General features: G+C 42.5%; 1 long non-coding RNA gene across 1 annotated transcript in view; it reads right to left on the bottom strand.

Moving 5' to 3' along the window:
- Positions 1-13,974, bottom strand: part of LOC131384646 (uncharacterized) — a 40,078-nt gene extending 26,104 nt beyond the window's left edge. The window contains exons 1-2 of the long non-coding RNA XR_009215706.1: positions 13,855-13,974; positions 3,518-3,638 (exon numbers count right to left, since the gene is read on the bottom strand). This is a non-coding gene — a long non-coding RNA (uncharacterized LOC131384646). The remainder of the gene's footprint in view (positions 1-3,517; positions 3,639-13,854) is intronic.
- Positions 13,975-14,574: the final 600 nt, after the last annotated feature.

The following is a 14,574-nucleotide window of genomic DNA, read 5'->3' as shown; positions in this document are numbered from 1 at the left end:
CATGAATCCCATTTATGAGGACCTCACCTTCATGACTTATCACCTCCCAAAGACTCCACCTCCTGATACCCTCACATTAGGAATTAGGTTTCAACCTATTAATTTAGGGGGAACATAAACATTCAGACCACAGCAGTTGGTACACCTAAATACACTCCTCATTTTTTCTCAAACCAGATTACAACAAAATGGAAAGAATAGGAGGTGACAAAGTAAAAAAGTGAGAGAAACTGTTCTTTTGAGAACTTTGTAAACTAGATACTGAGAACCATGAGGTGCAATCTTAAATCAGAGTGGAGTGAAAGTGGGGTGTGTGTGTGTGTGTGTGTGTGCTAAAGATAAGATTTAACCCCATCTGTGGTTTGGAAGAGAAGAAAAGGGGAATGCAGAAAGGATACTGTTGAGACTGAAGAGAGTGGGGCCAGGAGCCCACGGGAGGGAAGGCCCTTCCTCCTCCCAGATGATGGCATCCCTACCTGATTTTCCAGCTCATCTCCCCACACTACCCCAACACATTCTCCTTCTAACCCCCTCCTACTCTCTCTGATTATGCCACACTTTCTCATGCTTTCAAGGTTTTGCACACATTTTTCCCTCCACCTGGAGTGTCAGTCCCCCAGTTGTCTCTAGTAAACTCCGACTTACCCTTTTCAGACACAACTCATTGATCTTTTTTACTGGGAAATTTCCTTCATTCTCCTATTTAAGCAAAGTAAATGCTTCCTCTCTGGTACTCACAGACTTGTACATTATACGCTTACTGGTGTTTTCATCCCTTCTGACTCCTGTGAAAGAAAAACAGATCTTGGGGCCCCAAAATCACTAAGTTAAAGGGAAAAGTCAAGCTGGGAACTGCTTAGGGTAAATCTGCCTCACATTCTATTCAAAGTCATCCCTGTGCTCACTGAGATAGATGCATATCTGATTGCCTCTTTTGGAAAGACTAATCAGAAACTCAAAAGAATGCAACCATTTGTTGCTCACCTACCTGTAACCTGGAAGCACCCTGCCTGCTTCAAGTTGTCCTGCCTTTCTGGACAGAACCAATGTGCATCTAACATATATTGACTGACGTCTCATGTCTCCCTAAAATGTGTGAAACCAAGCTGTGCCCTGACCACCTTGGGCAAATATCAGGACCTCCTGAGGCTGTCATGGGCCCATGTCCTCAACCTGGGCAAAATAAACTTTCTAAATTGACTGAGACCTATCTCAGATATTCAGGGTTCACAATCCCCAACAGAGTAAGAGTGCCTTAAGGAAAAGAACTGTGCCTGGTTCATAGTACCTGGCAGACTGAACATTTGTGAAATATTAATGAATTAATGAGTGAGGATGGGAGAAGTCATCGGATACTTTAGGAGCTTTGAGACAGCAAAGAGGAAAAGTATGTCCCCTTGCTGGGCTAAGAGGGCTGAATGGACTGACGCTCAAAGAAAAGACAGAACTGCCTGGAGCAGCCTCTATTGGAAATTCAATGGAAAGTTGTCTAGAGATGATGGTAGGATTAGAAGCACAGTGAGAACATGGCTGAAACTTCATGCCAATGGTATCCATTAAAAACAATAGAAGCCCACAAAATTGAAGTTCGTGACCTTTCTGTAGAGTAAAAAGCAACTCTTTTCGCTCCCACAGTCAATAGCTTTATCTGGGAAACAAATTAAGAGTGATCAAATCGGATTTATGAGACCTCGGGGCAGAGTGTCTCAGACAGCTGGGGCTTTCTAGAAGGCATAAAAATACCGACACTTTGTCCAAGTCCATGATCAAAGGCTTGCCAGACTGACTCATGAAGAAGAAAATCCACTTAACAAGATTAAGAAAATCTTTGATTTTTAATCTGTTGCTGTGTAAAAATATGAGTTTTGCTCAACAAATAGAATTAAGTATCAATTAGAATGCTTTTAAAGTCTGTATCATAACCACAATTTAGCAATACCAACTGGATGTGTGGCTAGTGAGAAATCATCAGATATAAATCAAATATCAACTTGAATGGACTTGCCTCATTATACTCCCTTTTCTGGAATTCTACAATCCCAGAACATTACAGAATATTGGATCTACAAGGAAACTTGAAATGAGTATCTAGGCCAATAAACTTATCAAAGGCCAGGGTAGAAAAGTGAATTACTCAGGCCTCCCACTTCGTTAGTGGATGACCTGAGCCAGAAACACAACTTTTCTCATATTTCTATGAAATGATTTTCCCTCTACACCATGTCATGAAAATAAGGTTAAATTAAGTTCATTGTTGTCCTTACAATTAGTCAGTAAATTATTCCATGTGGTTCAAAGTTTTCTGTCGCTGTAATTGATGTAGGAGATGGTAAGTGGATTTTGGAAGAGAGAGGGCTTGAACAGAAAGTTTGGAAGAATGATTTGAATCCACGGAGTATAAGAGGAGAAGGAATGGTGTTCCTAACCAAGATAAAGGAAAATATTATGAGGAATGATTCAAGGGAAACTGATTGTCAAATCTGAATCGGACTTAACTTGTTTAGAAAAGTATTGCTCAGAACATATTCCACAGAGCACTAATTCCACAATATGCTCTATTAAAAAAAATCAAAACAAAAAGAGGGGGAATTCTGTGTTCAAACAAGATTGAGAAACGCATATACCCTCCAGTGCACTTTGGTGTATTAAAGGCGCCAAGTCTTCCTGCAGTCAGGAAACTTCCTTATTGTTGTTTAAACTTGATACTGAATTAACTTTCACAAACTGAACACCACCAGCATTTAGATCACGCAACAGCACCCCAGAAGTGTTTAATTTTTTTCAACACTTTGTGAAATTCATTTGACCACAGAGAGGAGGTCAGCAAACTTTTTCTGTAAAGGGTCAGATAGTAAATATTTTAGGTTTTCTGGCTACATACGGTCTCTGGTATGTGTGGCTAGTGAGAAATCATCAGATATAAATCTGATATTGCATATTTTTCTTTTAGTATAACACTTTAAAAATATCCAAACCATTCTTGGCTTAAGGACTATACAGAAACAGGCCACAACTTGATTTTGAGCTCTTTACAGACTGCCTGCCATAGAGCCCTCTTTCATGTTCCCTTTTATACATAATGCTTATTAGCATCCTATAACCTCTGGGTCTGCTGAAGACATTTTAGAAAATGTAGTTTAGCAAAAAGGCTCTCAAACACTGAGCATAATCATCAAGTGAAGAACCGGTTAAATGCAGACCCTGGGCCAGAAATACACATTTTCCGTAGGCACCCTAGGTAATTGTGATACAGGCAGTCTAAGAATCACACATGAAAGGGAAAACTGACAGAAATGGAGAAACAAGGGTAGTGATGACTTTCATGGCCACATACAATGATGGAAAAGTGGGAGAGCTCAGTTATGTCAGAGAACATTTTCAAAGACTTTTTAGGGGAAACTTGGCATCTCCCTAAATTAACAAAGGTGGACAACAGAAGAAGAGTTTCAAGAGAGGTGAAGCAGGCACAACCCCTAATCTTCCAAGGTTCCCTATTCCCTTGGGATGTCTCACTTACCATCTCTGCCACCACCATAGACTGGTGGGATTGAGTGTAAGAGAGGCTTTCTCCTTTTCCTGAATTCTTTCTGTAAAGCTGGGATAAAAGAGGCATTCATTCCGGGCTTCAGTAAAGACTTCTAGAAAACACAGAAGAAAGAGATCTTTAAGTAACAGTCAACTTTTCACCTAGCTCATTAACAGGCTAAGAGTGAAGACTGTGTGCTAAAGCAGACCTTGCTCTGGGCCCCTGGACCATCCCTTACCAGTTATAAAATTCTTAATCTATCAGAGTCTCAGTGTACCCTTCTGTAAAAATGGAGATAATAACTCTTTCCATTTGGGGCTGAGAGTTTTAAAGGAAATACCATATCAAGAATGCCTGAGACCTGATAAGTGTCCACAGTTGAGTCAGACATCTCACTGCCTTAAAATAGAACCCAGAGAGGCCTTGAGAGAAACAGGAGTTCTCGATCCTTCGTGCCGAAAGCCTCTGAGAACCCTGCCTCTTCCATGAATTATAGATAGTGAGAATATCTTCAGAGAGCTCTCACCTACATACTGGACCATTTCCTATAGATTAAATTGACTTCTCCTTTCAGTATATTAATCAATAAAGCCGACTTAGCACAAAAGAGACACACTTACGTATTAGCAGTTGGGGTACAGTTTATAACAGCACCTCCAAACCCATAATCATGCCTGGTCTAGAACATTCCCCACTCTATTTACTGGACACAGGCCTCAAGGACAGACACTGGGTCTGGTTCTCTTTGTATATCATTCTTTCCAAAAATACTGGTATAGCAACTGAGGTAGCAATTAGCCAGAAAAAAAAAGGTAAAATTTTTATGAATCTTGAAAAAGATTTTACTTTCCTAAGTGGAGCATTCTGTATCTGATCAAGCCATCTCAGGTGTGTGAGGATGATATAAGGCCACCAGGTCCTCATTATCAACATCAATTCTCCCTGCCTGATAATATAGCTGGAGGAGAAAACTGCACTAAAGCTGTATTAACAATGGGACAGCTCTGTGATACTGATTGTTTAGACTAAACCCCTGAAATTCCATTATTTTCTCGTCATTTGCCTCTCCTAAGGGCTAAGAAGAATCACAGTGGATTGCGAGTTGGAGTTCCATAGTCCAAGTTGATTAAGGTTTTGAAACCCAGATCTCATTCATCTGCCTTTCTTTCCGTCATGGCTGAGCGAAAGCAGAGATGCGGGACCTACAGATTTCCACCCTCCTAGAGCCTGTCTCCCATGATTCTCTAAGCGTTATCTTACTTCTGTTCTAAAGAGATAGAGTTTTCTCCATAAGATTTTAATTGATTTAGACCAGAAATTGGTACGCAACATGCAGTCCCAGATATGTGAGCAGTGAGACAGATCAACATGTCACTTCATTTGGCTATAATTTAATTACGGGCAGAAATTCTTTCCAGTTATGTGTTTCCCATATCCCCATGATGTTTAGCATGTAAGGACAACTTTATTTGGATGGGAAAACATTTTCAAGAAGAGCTTCTGAAAAATCAGGCTTGGAAACAATTGAGGTGTTGGCAGGAAATTGCTTCTGAGGTATGAGTAGCCCCATCCTTAATATATACCTTTTAGTCAACAAATATTAGTCAAAGCCTACTATGCAGATGGCACCATGCTGGGTCCTGGGAGCCCAGGACAAGCAGGACCCTGCCCCATGAGGGAACTTATATTTCAATTAAGAAGCAACACTAAAACACTGTTTATATTAATAAATGTAGGATGAGAAATTATGCTAAATATTGTGAAGAAAAGCACAAGGAGTACAAGAGAAATTGGTTTTGCTCTGAAGGAATCAGGGATAGTTCTTTGAGGAAGAGACATTTAAATCAGGATTTCAAAGATGAGGAGGCATTAGCCTGGAGTGGCACAGAGAATGCTTTAGAATAAAAGAATACCATGAGCAAAAGGTGGTATTCCTAAGGTGGAAAAGAGCAAATCAGGGAGTCAAAAGATCAGTGTGGCTAAAGCAGAGTGAGGGCAGACAGTCGCTCCCATGCAGTGGTGAAGTTAAGGATTTGGGCCATTATCCTAAAAGCAATGGGAAACCATGAAAGGGTTTCCAGGGAATGAACAACATTATTAACTTTGTGGTTTTGTTTTGTTTTGTTTTTTGAGACAGAGTCTTGCTCTGTCACCCAGGATAAAGCACAATGGCACGATCTCAGCTCACTGCAACCTCCGCCTCCCGGGTTAAAGCAATTCTCCTGCCTCAGCCTCATGAGTAGCTGGGACTACAGGCGCTTGCCACTACACCTGGCTAATTTTTGTACTTTTAGTAGAGACGGGGTTTCACCATGTTGGCCAGGCTGGTCTTGAACTCCTGACCTCGAATGATCCACCTGCCTCGGTCTCCCAAAGTGTTGGGATTACAGGAGTGAGCCACCATGAGTGGTCTAACTTTGTATTTTTTAATGATCATTTTGGCTATTGTGTAGGGAATAGGCTGGAGAGAAGCAAGAGAGGTTTCTGGGAGGCCAGTTAGGAGGCATTGCTGTAATCTAGCAGAATAATCTACATGTGCTCCCAAGCACCAGGCCATCGAAGGAAAATGCTGTTCAGCTGTTGGCATCCTTTGAAAAACTAATAATTAACTCTTCCAAATTCAATTCAATTAGAATCTAGTTACTACAGCTTCAGGAACTACCGGGGGGAGGAGCTGCATGCTGCCCATCAGACCAGAGCTATGTGACCTGTAGACAGAGGTTTTCAGTGTGAGACCCAGTATCCACAGAATCCCCCGATAGGGCTTGGGTAACCAGCTGCAGGCTGTCTCCAATCACTCCTGGCAGGGCAGATACTGCCTGGTGACTTGAACACAGCTCTTGCCTTTGAGCCAGTGATGAGACAGTGGGCAGAGGAGGAAGAGGTATGGGTGGAGACAGGAGTTTGAGTCAGACACTAAGGTGAAGCCATGTATGAGCCCTGTGACCTGGCCCAGCTGCTACCCTCTTGTGCACCAGTTTCTTCACCTTACTGCAGACTGGGACTAATATACCTGCCTTATCGGATTTTGTGAGGATTAATTTAAAGTAAATGAGTTAGAGTGCGTAAAGCATTATTTAGTACAAAACCGAGCCCTGAGAAGTCCTCAGTAATGGAGAGTTGCTGACTTTCTTAGCTGGGTAGTACCATAGACTGCCAGGGAATTTGGACCCAGGCTCAGGTTTGAATCTCACCTCTACCACTTAGTCTTTGTGACTTTGTAAATAAAGTTAATAAAATTCTCTGGGTCTCAGCTTCCTCAAATGTTCAAATAGGGATAATAAAACCTACTGGAAAAGGTGGTCGTGGAGATTAAATGAGTTAATGTGATTCACTTTTATTTCTGTTTCCACTTCCCCATAGGGAGGTGCATATTAACAGCCTTTTCTCAAAGCCAGAGGGGGAGCTGCCAAGGCAGTGAGCGGAGGGAACTGAAAGGAGACAAATATGAATGCAGATCAGAGGACTCAGAGGCCGGCAGGTAACACCCTCACTCCATACCTGCATCTGTCTGCACAAAGAGGAGACGATCATTCAGAGTGAAGCTGAATCATTCTGCCAGATCTCCCTGGGGAGAGACTAATTAGCATTTAAAGAGATGCTGGAAATGGATATCGCTGATAAGGTAAAACCTTGCCATTCAGAACTCTGCACTAAAAATGTGCATCCTGCTCTGACAAGGAAAGAAAGGAAACCTCCACAAATCACTTTCCTGTTTTTCAACTGAGGAAGGGTGGCTTGCACTTATTCTGACAGCTCCAGACTTGTCAGGGAAATGCAAGCTTGCTCTGGACAGGGCACTTTGTTTGCTGATTGAGCACCATCATGGAACACCCACTATGTGCCAGGCACCTTGCTGTAGATGAGGGAGACATGATGTCAAGGAATTCGCAAGGGTAAGGGGAGACAGCACAGTGTGGCGTGGTAAGAGCCTTAGCGGCAGTACACTGAGCTGCAGCAGCCCAGACATAGTTAGTGGAGACTTTTTCAACAGGGAACATTTGAGCAATAACTGAAATTAATAGCAGGAGAAGAAAAGGCAAAATGGGCATTCAGAGCTTGGCATCACATAAACATTATCTCTGAGTTGGGAAGAAAGGCAATGTAAGTGGAGAAAGCAGCATAGGCAAATGCAGAGGTGTGGAAGGTGATCTCCACCTGAGTTGAGCCATACAACATCCCCAAAATGAAAAGTCAGCTTGCAAATCAGAATGGGAGGAAGAGTAACAAGATGGTTCTTCATGCCCAGGAAGGTTAGGAATGAGATCAATCCAAGGAATGGCAGAGCTGGACGGGTCCATAAACTAACTGGTCATTCTCTCAAATGAGGAAAAACTTAACAATCAGAGAGGTAAGGACTTGTGCTCAGTATTACACACCCCCTAAGTGACAAAGCCAGGACTGGAAGTCAGATTTCCTCTTTACCATCCAGGCCTGGATTCCTTCCTCTGCACTAAAGCAAGGGTCCCTGGGGCAAAGATATCTAGCCAGGCCAACAAACTGGGAGTTATACTGTGCACTAACAGCCTTGAGTCAAAAATACCCTCTAGACCTTTTGTTCGTATCAAGGGCTGGGAGAGGGAGAAAGGATGAAATACAAGCCCAGACTCACTCAGGACCCAAACTATCAACCAATTTTCAAAGGAAAAACAAAGGCTTAGACAACACTTCATATTGGAAGCAATCTAAGTAGCCAATACTAGCAAAATGATTAAATAAACAATAATAAATGCATTCAATTGACTGTTCCTCAGCTATCAAAATTTTTACAAATATAATAACATTAAAATACCTATTAAATAATAAAGAGAAAAAGACATAAAACCATTAAAAATATATTAATACTGTCTAAAAGACAAAAATAGAACAAAAAAACAGTAAAGGCAAACCAAAAATGTTGGTAAAAGGCTGTTTTGGTAAACGATGATAAACTAAAAGTGATTTTAAAATTTTAATTAGCTTTTTCAAATTGTATTTAATTAGCTTATTATAACTGTATAATACTAAGTTCTACTCAACATATATACATAAATTACTATGTATAGAAAGAGATATGTAAATTATATTTCTCATTTTACACTCTTCCATTGAAAATGGCAGACTAGCTATGTTTAAGGTCAGCTAAGCCAATGGGCAATCCGTGTGCATCTATCTGCTGTGTGCCCAGAATTGTGCCACATACTATGGAATATAGAAAAAAAAATTAGAAGATACAGAACTGTACTCGAAATTCTTAGAGAAATAAGATTGGCACAGCAGAGTCTGGTGTACAGTAGGTCTCCCTTAACTACTCATTGAACGAATGAAGATAGGTCCATGTGCAGGATTGTCTGTGATCAACTCAGCAGCATCCTCACTCCATCTACTTAGGGCAATCATCTGGAACTTCTAAGAATCTCTTTCCACTGTGGTTCTAGGTCAGTTCTGTCAAGAAGAGGCTCTTGAAAGAGCTTTGGAAGACCAAAATGAAGTCATTGTTTCCCAGGGGCAGCTGTTGCAGGCATGTGGGCATTGGTGGAAGGCAGATGTTTGGAATATCACCCTAAGAATCACCCTTTTTGGTGGTAAAAAATGTTGAATCAACAATTATATCTCTTATCACCTCTGGGTAGCCTCCTGAGAATTACTCACCTTGGAGAGGCAGCTGCTGAGGTTAGTGGAGCAGCTTCCTGAGACCTCTGCCTTTTTTGATTTTCTGAAAGCAGAAATGTCCATCTTCCAGTGCCCACAGAAATCTCGAATTCCCTGTATTAAGCCTCTTCCTACTTGAAATACCTACAGCAGCTTCTGTTCTAACCAAACCCTGACTGACTAATATGGACTACACATAATGAAATGCAAGACTGAGCGGACCTTGGTATTCTACAAGGAATATTCTACAATGTATTCTACAAGGAACACTAGCAAAGTCTGAATCATGTAGTCCATTCTGAGCTAGATGAACCAACCAGATAAGCGGGTTACTTGAGGGTGGATGAATAACTCTCCTTCCTGCTTCCCTTCAATCCTTTCCTCACTCATTCAAGTTTCTTTCTCAAAGGCTTCTGCCTCTTTACCATTAGAAGAGCTAAGAAAATCATGTACAGGCAATTTTTTAAAAAACTAATGCTAATAAATATTGATTCTCCCCAGGAGGATCTCATTTGGGCAAATTAACAGTTTGGTTTCCTAGCAGTGGTAGTCAGTGTCCTGCAATTAGCCTAAAGGAAATCCTTACCAAGTCATTGAGACATCTCCAGTACAGGACACCTATTTCCTGTGATCCTTCCAGATGAATCCAGCCCCTGCATCCACAGAGGCCATGGAAGGGTCACACAAAGCCCATCCTGTCTGGGAAATTCACTCAAAGACAACGGCAGGTTGGGCCATCTCATTCATATGCATTACCCATCCATTCAATCCACTTGTGTTAAATATATAGTATGTGCCAAGCATTGGTGGTTGGCAATAGAGACATGATGGCAGCAAGCCATGGTCCCCATCCTTGAGGAACTCAGCTATTCTAAGGTAACAACAAATGCTAACATTGTAATCATAGAAGGATGCTTCTTTTAGAGTCAAACAGTATTTTAAACTAAGTGCCATTATAAAAATGTAACTATTAATAAAAGCCAAGTGACTAAAGGTTGAGTGTTGAATGGAGGTATTTTTACTTCCAGGAAGGAAACATCCAGTAGACAGCTGAGGTTCTGAAAGAGGAGGTTTGGAGAAAAGAAAATGGAATTGGTCTTTTAAAGCCAATTGGTTCTAATAATTTGTCTTTTAAAAACTACAACTCTTTCTGTCCCATTTAGGAAAGTAAAGCTTCCAAACACTGCTGATGGGCTGGTGACATTTGGAGTTACCCCTCAGGTGCGTAAGTGCCAAGATGGCTGCAGTGTACAGATGCATCCACCTTGATACTGTGGCTTCCAGTTGCTTTTGCTCCCTACCTTGAGTCATCTAATTTGGGATTATGGCTCCCAGTTGTCATTTGATCAGAAGTCAGGTTGCATGGTTGGCAGCAGTTTAGATAGCTCATTAACAGACTAACAATATAATTTATCATCCCAATCAGGACATTGTTTAGAGTAAAATAACATACTCCTAGTAATTACAATAAAACAAGGCAACAGCTGGAACCCAAGACTGCACCAAGGAGGGCAGCTACCTATCTAAAGGAGAGGCAAAGAGGACACACGTGTGTTGAGCTTCGGTGTGACATTCTACCAGCTGTTTACATTTGTCTTCTCTTGTTTAATCCTGATAACAACTATATAGTGTAGATGTTACTTATTCCAGTTTTACAAATAAGGACCAATGGCATGGGTCCAGTTAATTAAGGCATGAAGGAAGGCTTCCCAAAGGAGGTGACTCAATGAGAGAATAAGTAGGAATTGGCTAGGAAAAGGATCAGGACTAAAGCATAGAAAAATAACATATGTGTAGGAATAGTAATGTGAAATAACTTTTAAGGAAACAGAGAAAAAAACAAATGATTCTGTTTGGCTAAAGGAAAGTGGTAAGAAACCATAGCACATGGCTCAGGGGGCCTAAACCTTCCCTTCCACTCAGCGCTTCACAGGGGATGCCATCCATAACTCAGAAACACCAGCCATTGTACCCCAACCAAAGGAAATGGGTCAGTAGCAGGAATATTACCCTTGGTGGACCAACAATAATCTTCCCAGAGACTTTCCTTCCAAATCTATTTTTTCTAAACCTTCATTCAGCTGAGGTTACTAAATTGACAGCATATGAGCAGAGGCTGCTAGGGCCATTTTCCACTATGTGGAGAAAGCCTGTTTGCAACTAAAGCCAAAGTGAAGGAGACACAGAGAGACACCCAGAGAGAAGCAGAGACAGAAAGGCCACCTGAAGGACACAGCTTGAAGCCTTAGATCCAGGCATGTCTGCAATTTAGAATCTACACGTCTTGGAATTTCCAATTACATAAACCAATAATTTCATTTTCTTGTTTAAATTCAATGGGTTCTTTGTCCCAATATAGTGAATTTTAGATACATTTGGGCTACCACAATGGGTGTATCCAAAAATATTCCTGCAGCTCAAGAGACTGTCAGGAGGCATCAGTAAATTTGGAGGTACCATGATGGGAATTGAAATCTCAGGAGTGAATGTCACGGTCAATGGTGGGTACATCGATGAAAAAGCAGTAGGCCTGCTCTTTGTGGGGTACATAGCCAAGCCTATAAGAAGAACAGCAAGGTGAACCCAGGCAATAAGACTGAGAAAGAGCCATCAAAGAGGCAGAAGGAGGACTGCATCAAAGAAGAGACTGCTCAGCAGGGCCAAACGCCACAGAAAAGTGAAAGGAATTACCATGTTATAGGAAAATTGGGAAAACAGCCCTTTCCCTCATCTCTCATGTCAAGGCTATAAGGTAGAGTAGGGTAATTGCCGTAAGAGGAGTCAAAGTGTAATTGGAAGTCAAAGGCCAAATTCTATGGCCATTTCTGCTTCCATCTTACTTGACTTTTAACCCTCTCTTATCACGTTGACAAGTCCCCCACTGCATATCTCTTCTCTTGGTTTCAGTGCTATCACTGTCTCCTTCCCCTCTCCCGGCTTCTTGTTCCTACCTTCTCAGTGTTCTTCAGTGATACCTCATTTCTAATCAGCCTCTTAAATGGTAACATTTCTCAGGGATCAGAGGCTGTCTTCTTGCCATACACTTTTCTTGGGCCATGTCACTCATTTATGGGTTCTGCAACAGCTCATGACTATTAAGTTCCTAATATGATCCCAGGGTCCCTAAATCCACACCTATAGGATGGGGGCTGCTAAAGCTGTTCAGTGCAGAAGGAAATCTTTTCCTCTGAACAGACTTTAAATATGTCCACAGAGGATTATGAACAAAGAAGGACTCCACTGAAAGGAGAGCCAGGGCCACCACAGCCACCTACAGATGTTCATGCTGAGCACTGCACAAGAACACCTAGTGGAATAGCAAGCTCAGGCTGAAACAAGGCCTGTAATCCTCTCTCCAAGCCCTCTGCTGAAGCACTGCATGCACCTGGGAGAAGGGCTGTTGTTTCCTTATAAGCACCAAGACACTGTTTGCTTGCCAAAGCCATGCACCAGCAGGGCAACGACCGCCCAAAGGGTTGCCCTTTTCTAATGTATATAAAAATGAGGAATGGACCAACAGTGGCCCTGGGAACCCAAGAAACAATGAATAAAGGAGATACTTAGAGAAATCTGGGAGCTGACAAAGAAACTTACTCCTCTAATGATATCAAGGAGTCTTCAGAAACCCTATCCAAGAGCACTGATCATTGTTTCAGACCAGTGACTATGCCATGTCTCCTCTTCTCTCCTTTTTCAACAGCGTTTATAGTGGTCATTCTGCTCCTGCCCCACCACTGCATACTGAGTATGCTGGGAGGTGCAAAGATGGCTTGGGCTTGAAGTATTCAGGTCACTAGACAGGAATGACATCCAAATGTAATGGCAGGTCATGATATTGTGATAAGAAATATATATATCTGCCCCTGCTTCCTGACATAGAGCTCCTAAGACCTTTGTAGACAGGGGTACTAGGAGAATCTTTTGTTCTAATATTTGGTCTTTGACCACAGTTCCTGACACAGATTTCCTAAATCCCTTGGAATCTCCTGGGTGATAGGAGCATCTTTTGTTCTAATGAGGTGATTCTTCGTGGGCTCCTGGATGGCCTCAGGATGGGTCTGGTTGCCAGGGAAGTAACCTTGTGATTAGAGGATTGGAACTTTCATCCCCACCTCCAAGCCTCCGGGGAGAGCAGAAGGGCTGAGGACTGGGTTGATAACCAATAGCCAACGATATTATCCATGAACACACCCATCCCACTATCAGGTAAACCATCCGCAAGATGACTGTAGCCCATCCTGTCATACTCTCACAAGCCTGAAAGGCAAGAAACAGGCTGCTAGCTGTTTCTCTATCAAGGAATACTGGAGCTCAGATGCCTTCCATAGTTGGGACCAAAAGCCTACTGGCGTTCTCAGGTGCTCCGTGCACTGCCACAGGCCCCTACAGAAACCACCTGTGGTCACATGCACATTCAGCTCAAATGGGCACCCTGGTCCATGACCTGTAGGGCTTGTGCCTGCTGAATAGACCACTTGGCAGCCAAGAAGGCGGTCTCAGTCACATCAACCCAATCCCAGGTAGCTCCCCTCTTTGTTAACTGACACAAAATGGTTTTATCATTTGAGCTAAATGGGGCACAAATGTCTGCCAATATCCCAGAAGGCTCACATAAGTTTGCAGCTGTCTCACTGTGGTGGGCCGGGGATATGCCTGAATTTTGTCAATGATGGCTTCTGGTATGGCCTTTGTCTTACCTGACCAGATAACTCCCAAGAATCTGGCAGATAATCCAGGCCCTTGGACCTTGGATTCGTTGACGGCCCAACCACATGCTGCTAAATGTTGCTGCAAAAGGGACGCCGCTGCTTCTAAATCTGCAAGAGAATCAGAGGTTAACATAATAACATCAATATAATGGAATAAGCAGACCCCTTCTGGACATTGCCAGGAGGCTAAATCCATGGCAACGAGACCAGGACATAGGTTGGGCTATGGACATAGCCCTGCGACAACACTGTGAAAGTCCATTGTCACCTTTCCCATGTGAAGGCAAACTGGTCCTGGCTCTCTGGAGCGATGTTGATGGAGAAAAATGCATTGGCCAAGTCCACTACATAATAGTATTATGCCAGTTCCGTCATCAAATGGTCCATTAAATTCATGGTTGACAGCACAGCTACATGCAAAGGGGGTGTTACTTTATTCAGTTCCCAATAGTCCACCATCATCTGCCAAGTTCCATCAGGCTTCCTAACTGACCATACTGGAGAATTGTAGGGACTATGGGTGCCACGCACTATCTGCACCTCTTCCAGCTTTTTAATTGTTTCTGTTATCTCTGTATGCCCACCCAGCAAACGGTATTGACAGGTGGAAGTAACCTGTCGGGGCTGTGGAAGGACCCGAGGCTGGTAATGCGTATGACCACGCAGCACCGGCTTCATCACATGCACCTGGATTCTGAATTCCCCAGC

This window comes from Hylobates moloch, unplaced genomic scaffold, assembly GCF_009828535.3.
Source record: "Hylobates moloch isolate HMO894 unplaced genomic scaffold, HMol_V3 SCAFFOLD_11, whole genome shotgun sequence".
In the NCBI taxonomy this organism is placed as follows: Eukaryota; Metazoa; Chordata; class Mammalia; order Primates; family Hylobatidae; genus Hylobates; species Hylobates moloch.
The sequence above is the reverse complement of the archived record's forward strand: the minus strand, read 5'-3'. Positions and strand labels throughout refer to the sequence as shown.